This window comes from Pelodiscus sinensis, chromosome 20 (assembly GCF_049634645.1).
Source record: "Pelodiscus sinensis isolate JC-2024 chromosome 20, ASM4963464v1, whole genome shotgun sequence".
Lineage (NCBI taxonomy): Eukaryota > Metazoa > Chordata > Testudines > Trionychidae > Pelodiscus > Pelodiscus sinensis.
Window position 1 is genome coordinate 5,662,436 of NC_134730.1, and position 12,642 is coordinate 5,675,077.

At 43.5% G+C, this 12,642-nt stretch overlaps 1 protein-coding gene across 2 annotated transcripts in view; it reads left to right on the plus strand.

The window, feature by feature from the left end:
- The window catches only part of RAB40B (RAB40B, member RAS oncogene family), a 75,048-nt gene that overhangs the window by 11,882 nt on the left and 50,524 nt on the right, over positions 1-12,642 (plus strand). The gene's annotated exons all lie outside the window — the stretch shown is intronic.

The following is a 12,642-nucleotide window of genomic DNA, read 5'->3' on the forward strand; positions in this document are numbered from 1 at the left end:
TATGATTCTATGAATGTCCAAGAAGGTTAAACTGTACAGGTTTATGTGTGTTACCACACCTTGATGTCTGATTTACGTCCATTTATCCTTTGTTGTAGAGACTGTCCAGTTTGGCCAATATACATGGCACAGGGACATTGATGGCACTTGATGGCATATATCATGTTAACAGATGTACAGGAGGATGAGACACTGATGGTGTGACTTATGTGTTTACCTCATCCCATGGTGTCACTTATGTGGACAGAGTTTTCCAGGATCCCTCACTCTCACAGACCTTGGGAAACAGGCCAGTCCTCACCTACAGATAGCCTCCCAACCTGAAACAAATACTTACCCACACCACACCATGCACCACAGAAATACTTACCCAGAAACCTATGCTTTCAACAAACTTCGTTGACAGCTCTGTCGACATGTCTATACAAGCGAAACCATCACAGGACCTAACCACATTAGCCACATCTTCAGGGCAGACCTGTAAGTCATTGACATAAGATGAGATTGGGATCTCATCTTAGGATACCAAGCTGGGGACCAATGGGTTAGGCAGCATTTCTTCAGAAAAGAACCTGGGGATTACAGTGGAAGCTGGATATGAGTCAATGGTTTGCCCTTGTTGCCAAAAACGCTAACAGTGTATTGGGCTGCATTAGTAGGAGTGTGGCCAGTAGATCAAGGGGAGAGATTATTCCCCTCTATTCAACACTGGGGAGGTCACATCTGGAGTATTGTAAACAGTGTTGGGCCCCCACTACAGAATGGAAGAGGACAAATGGGAGTGAGTCCAGTGGAGTGCAACAAAAATTATTCGGGGCCTTGGGCACATGACTTATGAGCAGAGGCTAAGAGAACTGGGTTTATTTAGTCTTCAGAAGAGAAGAATGAAGAGAGATTTGATAGTAGCCTTCAACTCCCTGAAGGGGTGGGTTACAAAGAGGATGAGCCAGGCTATTCTCTGTGCTAGGAAATGACAGAGCAAAAAGCAATTGTCTCAATTTGCAGTGGGGGAGATGTAGATTGGGTATTAGGAAAAACTATTTCACTAGGAGGATGGTGGAGGACTGGAAGGATTGCCTACGGAGGCAGTGGAATCTCCATTCTTAGAGGTTTTTAAGGCAAGGCTTGACAAAGCCCTGGCTGGAATGATTTAGTTGGGGTGGTCCTGATTTAAGAAGAGGGTTGTGAAGTCTCTTCTAACCCTACACTGCTATTATTCTATGAAATCTTATGTGACTTATATGAACAATGGAGGAGGAGACTCTGAATTGGACAATGAAGGCATGATTAAAGAAGTGGGAGAAGAACCAAGTGAGGACAAGTCATGATGGATGAGGGAAGACCAAGGTTTTTAAAATGTGATTAAGCGTCAAAAGAAGATATGAGGCCTAAAAGGATGAGGATGGAGTAGAGGCTCTGAGGTTGGGCAAAACAGAAATTTAAGAACTGTTTCAATGTACTAGAGAGGACAGAAGTCAAAGTGAAAGGGATTAATGAGTGAATAGGAGGAAAGGAAGTTGAGGCATTGGTTTTAATGGCACATTTGATAAGTTTGAAGGTGAAGGAAGATGGGGTAATAATTGGTGGGATTCATTCAAGGATTGGGAAGATGAGCATTATGAGAGCAGCCAGCTCTCTGCAGACTGCCCATGGTCCACAGATCAGTTAGAGTACATGTACTTAAGTGGTCATAACGCAGTTTAGTTTCCCGGAGCTCTGTTTTCCCACTTTGTCCTGAAGGGAAGATGTGTTCTCAGGCTCTGAGTTGCTTTAGCAATGTGTTTAAAGAAGTGTTTCATTTGTTTACATCAGTGCAATCCTAAGTCTTTGTTATTAGGGAATTTCAAACCTAAAAATAATGTTAAAAGTCATGGTAGCTGTTCCTTTCTCAGTACTCTGAAAGAAAACAACTTAAAAAACAACAAATAGTCCTGCAGCACCTTAGGGACTATTACAACTGTTCTTGCTGCTTAAGCTGGGGAGTAAATACAAATGGTTTGAATGGCAGTATGTTACTGATTTTGCATGTGCCATATTAGAACTATCTTTGGTAAATAAAACTGCAGTATTTTCCACTTATGTAACTAGCTTTCAGTTTATGCTTCTGGATTCCTATGAGCCTTCCTTGGCAGGCTTGCGGGGACAGCCTGCTGGTTTGAGTTAAGAGTTTTTCCCAGGAGTGTGTTTGTGAGCAAGAAACCTTTTAAACCACTGTAAAGAAATTGTAGTCCACTTCTTTTTAAGAAAAATGACCCTCAAGATCTTGTTATGTAAATGAGAGCTTCTCAGTTGTTGCTTAAATATCAGTGTTCTTACACACAGGGAGGCTTGCTCATGAACAAGTGTAAATTATATGTTGCTGACTTGTTAAATAACAGTTATCATGACTGACCTTTTCAGTGGCTTACAAACAAATGTAAGGTTGCATTATGGGTATTTTAGGTATAAATCTAATACTCTTGTATCTGAAATGAAATGATATAAAAGGATGCAGTGATGTCTTTCTGCATTTGCAGGACTCAGGTGCCTCTGCTGCTACTCATAGAGGTAGAGTGAAATTAACAAATAAGAATGGGTATGCAGTAGTGTTGTTGTGACTGTGGTTTCAGTCCCAGTATACTAGAGAGACAAACTGGGTGAATTAATATGTTTTATTGGACCAACTTCTGTTACTGAAAGAGACAGACTTTTGAACTACATAGAATTCTTCTTCCGGTCTGATTGTTAGAGACAAATACCAGGTCAAACAGATATTTATTTTGCACATATTTTAAGGGCCTTTCAGGGTAAAGTGGCTCATTAACACCACTGCAGTCATAAAACAAAAAAGTGGGATTAATAGGTTACCGATAATCCATAGTTTCAGTGTCTTTATTAAAGACATTTTTGGCTTTGTCTACACTGGCAATTGAATGACCAAGCTTTTGTTTTTCACAGGTGCTTAAAAAAACATGAACAACAAAAGCTTTGCCCTGGGTATGTGTATGATATGAGTTTTGTCGAGAAAATTAATGCCGACATCAGTACAGAGTGGTCTGGGAAGGTGCATGATGCACTCATACATGTTCAGGAACCTGTACAAAAAGCTGCAAGTGGGGACCTTCTTTCCAGACCACAAGATCACAGTGTGGGATGTGGAAATGCCCATTATGATCCTGGGAAACCTGGCTTACCCCTTGGCAGCCCTGGCTCATGAAGCCATACATGCGGCACCTGAACAGCAGTAAGGAATATTTTAATAACAGGCTGAGCAGGTGTTGCATGGTGGTTAAATGTGCCTTTGGGAGATTGAAGAGGTGTGTCTATGGCAGACTAGACCTCACTGAGGACAATATTCCTGTTATCATAGCTTGTACTTTGCATAATTTTTGTGACTCTAAGAGGGAATTGTTTGCTTGAGGTGGAGCACTGAGGTACAGTCCTTGGCTGCAGAGTTTGAGCAGCCAGACTCTACTGAGGTCAGAGAAACTCAAAAGGCTTCTGTCAACATCAGGGATGCATTAAAGGTGCACTTTGAAAATGAGGGGCACTGAAATAAACCTCTTTTACAGTTGCTTCCATGTACCTTCTCCCCCCCCCCCCTCCCATCGGTACATCTTATAATCGGGAACATGGCTTTAATGCTTGCACCTGGGATTGCAGTGACTGGTCTGTGACATTATTAAACAGTAAATGCAAGCATAGAATCATTCTAAAAGTGAAAGTGTACCTTTATTCATTAGATAGAAGTGCTCTGAAATGCTATGAAGCTCCCCCCAGCTGGTAAGGAAGGTGCTGGCAAAGGGTTACAGTTGTATGTAGGTCCAGGCATCATAATTACAGTTGGGAAAGGAGGTGGAGTGAATGGGAAAATGTGGACTCCAGAGGAAGGAAAAGGAATGTGAAGGCATAGGGGAGCGGGTTTGCTGGACACAGAATTTTGAATCTGCAGCAGCAGGGAGCCAACCCGTTTTGCAGGGCTCAGGGCAGAGTAGGGGGTTTACATCCCACTTCTAGGAAGCTTCTTGCACTCCCACTGAGGCTATGCCTATACTACAGGGAACGCATCTGCTCTTCTGCTTCTTTTTGCGAAAGAGCAGATGCACTCTTTTGGAAGCCCTATCTTCCTCCTTTTTGGAAGGGCTCTTCCGGAAGAGGAGGCTTTTCTGAAATTTGGCCTAGTGTAGATGGGCCAAATTTTGGAAAAGCCTCTTCCAAAAAAACTATTGTGAAAAAAATACACAAATTGCGGGCACAACTTGCATACTTTTTTCCTATACATTAGTGTAGTGTAGACATAGCTCCAATCTCCCCAAATGTGGGAGTTGTGCTGCCCATGCTCCCAGTCCTAAGAGACCAATTGCCTATCCCAGATCAATTGATACCCAAGAGTTTACACCAAAACAATGCCTGTAGCCAGTCCTGCAATAAACTTTCTAAAGGTTTATTAACTAGAAGAAAGAAATGGGAGTTATGACAGATTTACATGGTTCTTGCAATATGACAGAACAGACTAGTCAACATGCAAGCTCTAATTTACAGTAGAGGAGGCTGGGATTGGGATAGGATTGGAAAATCCCTTTCCTCTCCTCGCTCCAGCAAGCCTGAGGCCAAGGAAGGGGTAGAATAATGAAGGCTCCTCCTTTCTGCACCTTCATATCAATCTACCAGGGAGCTCTGAAAAGGAAAGAGAAGGGAATTTTATCAGACCCATAAGTACTAGCAAGGGGTTGTCATGAAAATGGAGCATGCAAGTATGGTTTAGGGAGAACTCTGACACACAACCTTCTAGTAGTGAGAACAGTTTAGTAGATTTAATTATTTGGGTAATGTATGTCTGGTAGATTTGCAAGTCATTCTTGAAATCAGGATTGAAGTTTTCAGCAAACTGACTCACCATTAGCTTCAGAAAAGCAGTATGACCTAATAAGAACTTTAGACAAATTCTATAAATTCAGGCTGGTAAATCCAAATCAGATTTAAATCACTATCTTTAACCTCCAGAAATAAATATAAAAGAAACAGTTGTTTTTTAAGTGAAGCATGAAACCTCAGATTTGCTGTCATTGGGTTGATAAAAATATTTTGGTAGTAAGCATTTTTTGTTTTTGTCCAGTGTATTTTTAGTTTTGCTTTCATACTAGAAAAGAGTAAAGTGAATTTGCACTATGATTGCTTGGCATGAAAAGCTAAAATAATTCATTCAAGCCTATATTCCACCTATATTAATCCTTCTCCAGGTGGAACATCAAATATAAAATGTATGACTCTCTTGCTCTTCTCCCTCCATTTTTGTGTCATTTCCCCTTAATTTCATGTCACATTGTTTATTATTTCCATTCCCTTAATTTCTAACTTTTTTCTTAGATCATGGGCTTGTGGGAGCAGGAATCGTCCTTCCTAAATTGTTTGAAAAGTGCCCAGGATTTATTAGACATTACCATTCGCAAATTATCAATGCAAGCAGTTGGCACATGCATGGGTTGGGGGGATCTGGGCAATGTTGAATGGAAAACTTGATCCAAACCCTATCCTTGTCATTCTTGCCTGAGCTGCTACAAATGCTTTCTACTCTCAGAAAAGGACTGGAATCTGGTTTGAAATGGGTTTGTCATATTTTGAAGATTGCAGACTTCTGCTAGTTCATTCTTTCATTTCTCATGCTTATAACCTGATTGGTCTTTTCAAAAACTTGATATGCAGCAACACATTGAGAAATCTTACGATGTCCCAGTTCCCAGAACACTTTATAAGCCACTTGGCAAAGAGACCTTTGGCATTTCATCACTCCAGGCTGCAAATAACATGACACAATCTATATTTGTTATGCATGTCAATACTCCTTGTAACAGAATCATGTCTTTATCTTCAGCCTTCATTACTAAAGAAAATGGAAGACAGACCTTCATTCTACTTAATCAAGGTAGTCACAGGGACCCATATCTTTCAGTCTTGTGAAGAAACTAGTTTTTTTTTAAATGCATTGCACATCACATTCTTTCCACTTTGACTCTTCTGTTGATAGTCTATATGTCTTGACATAGTGTAGCTGAGGTGTATCTGTGTGAGTCTACCTATTCTTCCATACACTAGGTATATGCCACAGCAGAATATTTCAGCACAGGATCTTCAGATGAATGCTTTTCAGTCATATTGATAAGTAGGCTTATATTAAGGCTACTCCCTCAAAAACAAGTTAATTTGTTTAACTGGACCATTTTAATGGTTAACCTTTAAAATGTCTGATTTTCACAAACATCTTTTTATAACTTAATTGACTTCCCCCTAATTTATCTGTTTTAAAATGAAATTGTCTTTGATCAAATATATTTTACATGGTTTTAGAATAATGAGGAACTAAAATCTGACATTGATGTAATATTCCTCATTTCAGAATTTGTTACAGTATTCAGACAAATGACTAATTTGCTGTTCACAAGGGTACCCGAGTTAGTTGTTTAAGTTTTTCCAGTTATAGACTTCTTCAGATGAATGGAGTTATTAAAGGTCCAGTTTCTAAATAAATAGGGGATGGGGGAGAAAAGGAAAAAGAAGGGGAAATAGTCAATTAGAGTGTCCATGCTACATGAAGCTGATTAAGGAGGAACTAATTGTTCTTAAGTACCCTTTTTTTTATGTCCCTAGGATGTGGAATATAGTGTGCCATCCTGCCAATGTCTTTATTCATACCTCTGTTATAGAAATCAAACTTGTAAATGAAGTCAAATTCTAAGGCTTCCCTGTAGAATTGGCTTGTGGAATTGGACTGAAACAATACAGTGACTTTGAAATCTATTAATGATCTCAAAGTGAGTGCCCGGGCAAGTTAAAATGTTCCCCAAATAGGTATTTTACCCAAAAGATAATTTGCTGTTATTAGCATTAATATAATATTCCCATTTCTGTATGTATGTATAAATCCCTTCCAAGTGAAGCTTTCACTTTGTACATCTGATGAAGTGAACTGCAGCCCACAAAAGCTTATGCCCTAATAAAGTTGTTTGTCTTTAAGGTGATACAGGACTCAGCATTATTTTTACTGATAAAAGTGTTAGTATAGATATAGTTTCTATCTCATCTTTAATTTGAAGGCTTGTGGCTTTAAACATGAATGATTTTAAACTTTTATCCACCCACCCACTACCACAATTTTTTCTTTCTTCCACATCTCAAGATAGGAGAGTTTAGAATCTCATACATTGTTAAACAGTCTTAATGCTTACATCTTTAGAAAAGCTAAAGTGGACAAGAAGATGGTGGGATAGGGAGGAAAGAGGAAAATTGTGTTGGTACCAGAATTTGGAGAGGCTATGTAAACTGGGTCCAATGTACCGAAGTACAAAGGCCCTGAATTATAACATGCACTACCCATTTTTGGTATAACTGCGTTCCTAACATGTTAATTAGGCTCTTAATCAGTCTAGATACTAGTCTTGGGGATATATTTGCTATCTGTATTCAGTGAATAATACTTTATTGGTGCTGTTTTCAGTTTAATTAAAACATGGGTTTTAAATCAAAAAGAAAAATCCTGAGGGAACTGGGGAGTTCTGTATGTAGTGTGAAGATCATGTTCTATGCAGGGTGAAGAAGGTGAGTCTTTGGAAGCTATGACAGGGAAGGGCAAGATTTAGAAATGTAAATACCCTAATTTCCATATAAAAAGCACCTTCTGCAAGCTCAGTAATTTGTGATTCCTGTGTAGGCAGAGACAGGGCTGTGATAAAAGGTGTTGAATTTTTTTGGTCGGGCTGGCCAGGATTGGGGGAGCTATTTATTTCTCGTGAGAAATTGGCTTGCTGGTTATACAGTATGACTTTCAACACTTTGCTGCAACTTGTGTTCACAGCTTTTGATGTTGAAATACATGGTAGATGCAAATTCTCTCATCCTACATATAATTAACAAAAGTGACAGAAGTTTGAAAGAAAACTAATAAATCAGTTTCAAAAGAGGATTGTGACTAAGCAATAATTAGCAAGCTAAATATAGAAAATATACACACTTTAGGTGGACCAATGGTGTGCTTCAAAATTGTAAGTGAACATTAAAGTCTTGTGTTGAGCATGAAGGTATACTTGGTTTTGAATGTTGCTGGTAACATTCTCAATGAGTTGAAATGCGTGAGCGCAGAGTGATTCTTGTTGCAGAAATGTTATATAAAAGCTCTCCATACACATGACTAGAGTACAATGGAGCAACTGTGGGTATGTCTACGCAGCAAAGTTATTTAGAAATAACAGCTGTTATTTCTAAATACAGGCAGTCCCCGGGTTACGTACAAGATAGGGACTATAGGTTTGTTCTTAAGTTGAATTTGTATGTAAGTCGGAACTGGCTCCAGATTCAGCCGCTGCTGCTGAAACTGACCAGGGGCTGACTACAGGAAGCTGGAGGCAGAGTTGCTCTGCTCCCAGCTTCCCAGAATCAGCCACTGATCAGTTTCAACAGCGTCTGAATCTCGAGCCTGGGACAGAACAGCTGGGCTGCCAGGTAGGTCCCTGCAGGACCAACCCGGCAGCACCCCAGCTGCTCTACCCCAGGGTCCACAACAAAAGCCTGGTCTGCTGGGGGGGGGGGGAGGCGCACTAGCTGCGACCCCCTCCCCCAGCAGACCAGGGACACGGGGAGCAAAGCCGCAGCGGCAGCGGGCTGCCGCGCCTCTGAGGCTTTGCTCTGGCAAAGCCTCAGAGGCGCGGGACCCCACCGCCGCTGCGGCTTTGCTCCCGGTATCCCTGGTCTGCTGGAGACGGTCCCCAGCAGACCAGGGACACCCAGAGCAAAGCCGGGGAGGCGGAGGGGTCCCGTGCCTCTGAGGCTTTGCTGTGGCGGCGGAGTCCCACACCTCCCCAGCCTTGTCCCAGGTGTCCCTGGTCTGCTGGAGACGGTCCCCAGCAGACCAGGGGCACCCGGAGCAGCTTTTCTCGCCCCGGAGGTCGAGGTGGCGGGACCGCTGCGCTCTGGGCGGTCCCGCTGCCTGCGAGCTCCAGGGCGAGAGAGCCCCGTTCGTAAGTGCGGATCTGACTTAAGTCGGATCCGCGTAACTCGGGGACTGCCTGTAACTTTCCTAGCATCTACACAAGCCAACTGCTATTTCGAAATTAATTCAAAATAGCGGAGGGCTTATTTCGAAATTGGTAAACCTCATTCCACGAGGAATAGCACCAATTTCGAAATTGCTATCTCAAAATAAGTGCTGTATAGACGCTTATTTCGAAATAGGGGGCCTCCAGCCCTTCTCAGGTAACTTCTGACCTGATGCCCAAATGTGATTCAGCGTCCAGTCAGTGTGGACGCGCTATTTTGAAATAGCAAAAAGCTATTTTGAAATGCATTTTGTGTGTGGACACGTTATTTCAAAATCTTATTTCAAAATAACTATTTCTAAATTAGATATTTCGAAATAACATTGTAGTGTAGACATACCCTGTCAGGAGGGCTGTTATCAAACACTTGGGTAAAAGTAACAAGAGTCAGGGTAAAAAGGGATTTAGGATTCTCTTAAGCCTCATTGACTTTCAGTGGGACTTGGGGCGTTTATGTGGCTAGTTTAATTTTTGAAAATGGACTTAGGCTCCTAATTCAAGTGCTTTTGGAAGGTTTTACCTGGGCCTGTTATCTTAGAAAAAAGCTGTATAAAATTATAATGAAATACAAAAGCCACTTTGGTCTCTTTAACCTATCCCACGATACAAGAAATGACTACTTCTAAAGCATTCAGCCCGACTTGAATAAGTGCATGACTTATCTGTTTGTGTTGCTGTTCCTCTGAGCCTAATTCATTAATGCACTTCAATATTGAGATTTTGAAAAGTCAGACTATTCAAACTTACATTTCCCACAGCACTACCACAGATCACTAGGGTCTCTCTTCACATATGCCTTGTATTCTTATTCATATATTGTGAACTTCAGTGTCTTAACTACAATAGCTTCTGTAAAAATGCCATGCATTCTTGAAGTACAATTGTCTTGTCTGTCTGCCATAAGGATGGGACCAAGACACTATATTATATATCCAATCTTTCACCTTATTTATCGTTGGAGGTGGAAAAGACTCTGCTAAAATGTGGATGATTACCATTAAGATGGAGTATAATTTCTAAAAAGAAGTAATTTAATTAGGAGGTTTTGATATTAGGAACTAAATTAACTAACTCTTTGCATATTTGAGAGAGGTTAACTTTTGCATGTTTGTATTTTAGTTTCTGAACTAAACTTTTACATCTCTGAATGTACTGTCTTTACTTATTTCTTCTATGTTTCCTGATATTTTTCCTAACACTGTAATTCATTGTATCAATCTTCACTTTAGCAACATGGGTCTCCGGATAGGTGTGATTAACTGAGCACATTGCATATATTTGTGGTTGTTCGGGGGAAATGTTTACATTTCCATCTGTTGTTGCAAATAGCATCTGAGTCTAAAGATTTGTCTACACTTGCAAGTTTTATTGCCAAAAAAAACTTTTTGGTGACAAAACCCAAAGAGCGTTCACATTGCAACACAACAAAAGTCACAACAAATGCCCAATTTTGGTGACAAAATATTTCCACCCCTTCATGAGACTTTTGTTTTCCCCCCTCCCTTTATTTCCAACAATCTTGTGTGTATTACAGTGGTTTTGGGGATTTTTTTGAGTTTTAAGTATGTTTCCTACAATGCCCAACTAGCCCAATTAGTCACACTGGCTAGTGCTTTGATCTCTGCTGCTCGGAAGCCCTGTTAACAGGTAAAGAGATGTGCCCCTCCAACCTGCAAAATCTTTAAAAATCCATTTCTTTGTGTCTGGCTTGGCTCATTCTGGCATCTTCTCAGGGAAACAGGGGTGGCTATCACTCAAAACGCTCTCCTGCTTGGAGCACCACAGAGCTTTTGGGTCTTATTGATATGTGAGGTGAAGAATGGGTGCAGTCACAGCTATGAGTGACCTGTAGGAAATGGGACGCATATGGTCACATTTCTCGAGCCCTGTGTGAGAGGCCCTACAGTGCAGACCCAAGATAAAGGAACTCTGGCAGGCTTTCCAGAAGGTGAAGGAGGCAAACAGCCGATGTGGTGTGGCATACATACAGTGACCCTATGTCCCTTTTTTTTCCCCGGGACAGTCCCAGATTTAAGGGTTCTGTCCTGGTGTCCTGATAAAGGTGGCAAATGTCCCTGAAAACCCGTTGGGATCCGGCTACAAATGGCACCGCCATTTCCCCCCCTCTTCGGGACACCCTCGCAGACACCCAGCTCTAACGCAGCCCAGCAGCAACACCCCGCCACCGCCCAGCATGTAAGCTGTTCCCTTGATGTTTCGCGTGGGCACCCATGGCCGCTGCCAGTGGCGTGCAGTGTCCAGAGCACCAAGCTCCCCTGCAGCATGTGCTGCTGTCTAGCACGCCACCCTGCCCCCGCTGCATGGCCCCTCTCTCGACTGCCTCTCCTGTGTGCAGCCTTCAGCTCAGCCTCCTCCATCCACAGGCAGTCACTGCCGCTGCCAGAGGGGGAGGAGTGCTGGTTGGAGCCTGGGAGCTGCCGCTGGAGTCCTGGAAGAGACCGCTCAGAGCCTGGCTGGAGTGCTGCAGAGCGGGGAGTGCTTGGGGTCTGCCGGTGCGCTCTGTGCACGGCCCTTTCTCCCTCCACCTCTTCCCACTCCTCTGGTGGAGCTGCCTTGCATGGACCCACTCACACAGCCACGCTCCACAAGCCGGGTCTGCGGGGTGGGGGCCTCCCCCATGCTCCTGCTAATGGAGCCAAAGCTGGTGTGGGGACTACAGTAAAATTAGCACCGTGGGTGGCCCAGCTCAAGGCCCGGCAAGTGGTCCTGCCTCAGAAGCACCTGAGGTTGGGACTGCAGGGATTTCTGGGGCCCGACCACAGACTCCAGCCCCGCAAACTAGAAGGTGGGGGAGGGGGAGGGGAAAACTAGGGGAAAAGGGGGTGGGAGAGGAAGGGCCTTGTGCTGAGAGGAGGGCAGGGCAGGATAAGAAAGGGGAAGGCACCTAGGGACAGGGTGGAGGAGAGACAAATGCTAGGGGGCCAAGTGGAGACAATGAGGAAAAGGGTAGGAGGAAGGAGAGGAGGTGGCGGTGGGAGGGTGGAAGGGACAGGGTGATGCTGGGAGAGGAGAGGGGAGAGGCATTGGGGGCAAGAAGAGGAGGTGCTGGGAGAAGGATTGAAAGGAAGGGTGGGCATAAAGGCGGGGATGGAGCAAGTCAATGTGTGAAGGCACAGAGGGGCTGAGGGGAACCGGGGCAGAGGGTGGTGAGGGGGTGGGCATTAGGGAAAAAGAGGGCAAGGGCGGCAGGGGCAGTGAGGAAAGGGGGAGGCACCAGGAAAGGGCAGGGGGAAAGTACAGGTGCTAGGGGATTCTGGGGATGAAGCAGGAGGACAGACACGTGGAGGAGAGGGACCAGAAACAGAGGAGAGCGACAGGGCAGGAGTGTAGAGGGAGGTGTTAGGAGAGGAGGGATAGCTCACATGATCAGAGTGGGGCTACTGGAGGAGTGGGTACGGCAAGGAGAGAAGGGCAGGTCCCACGAGAGCTGAGGGCAGTGAGACGGGCAGGAGCCAGGACAGCAGAGGAGGGGAAGAGGTGGAAGGGCAGCAGGCACCAGGGGAGCTGATGGAGTAAGGGGAGGAGACAGAGCAGCAGAAGGAAAAGGTAGAGGTTT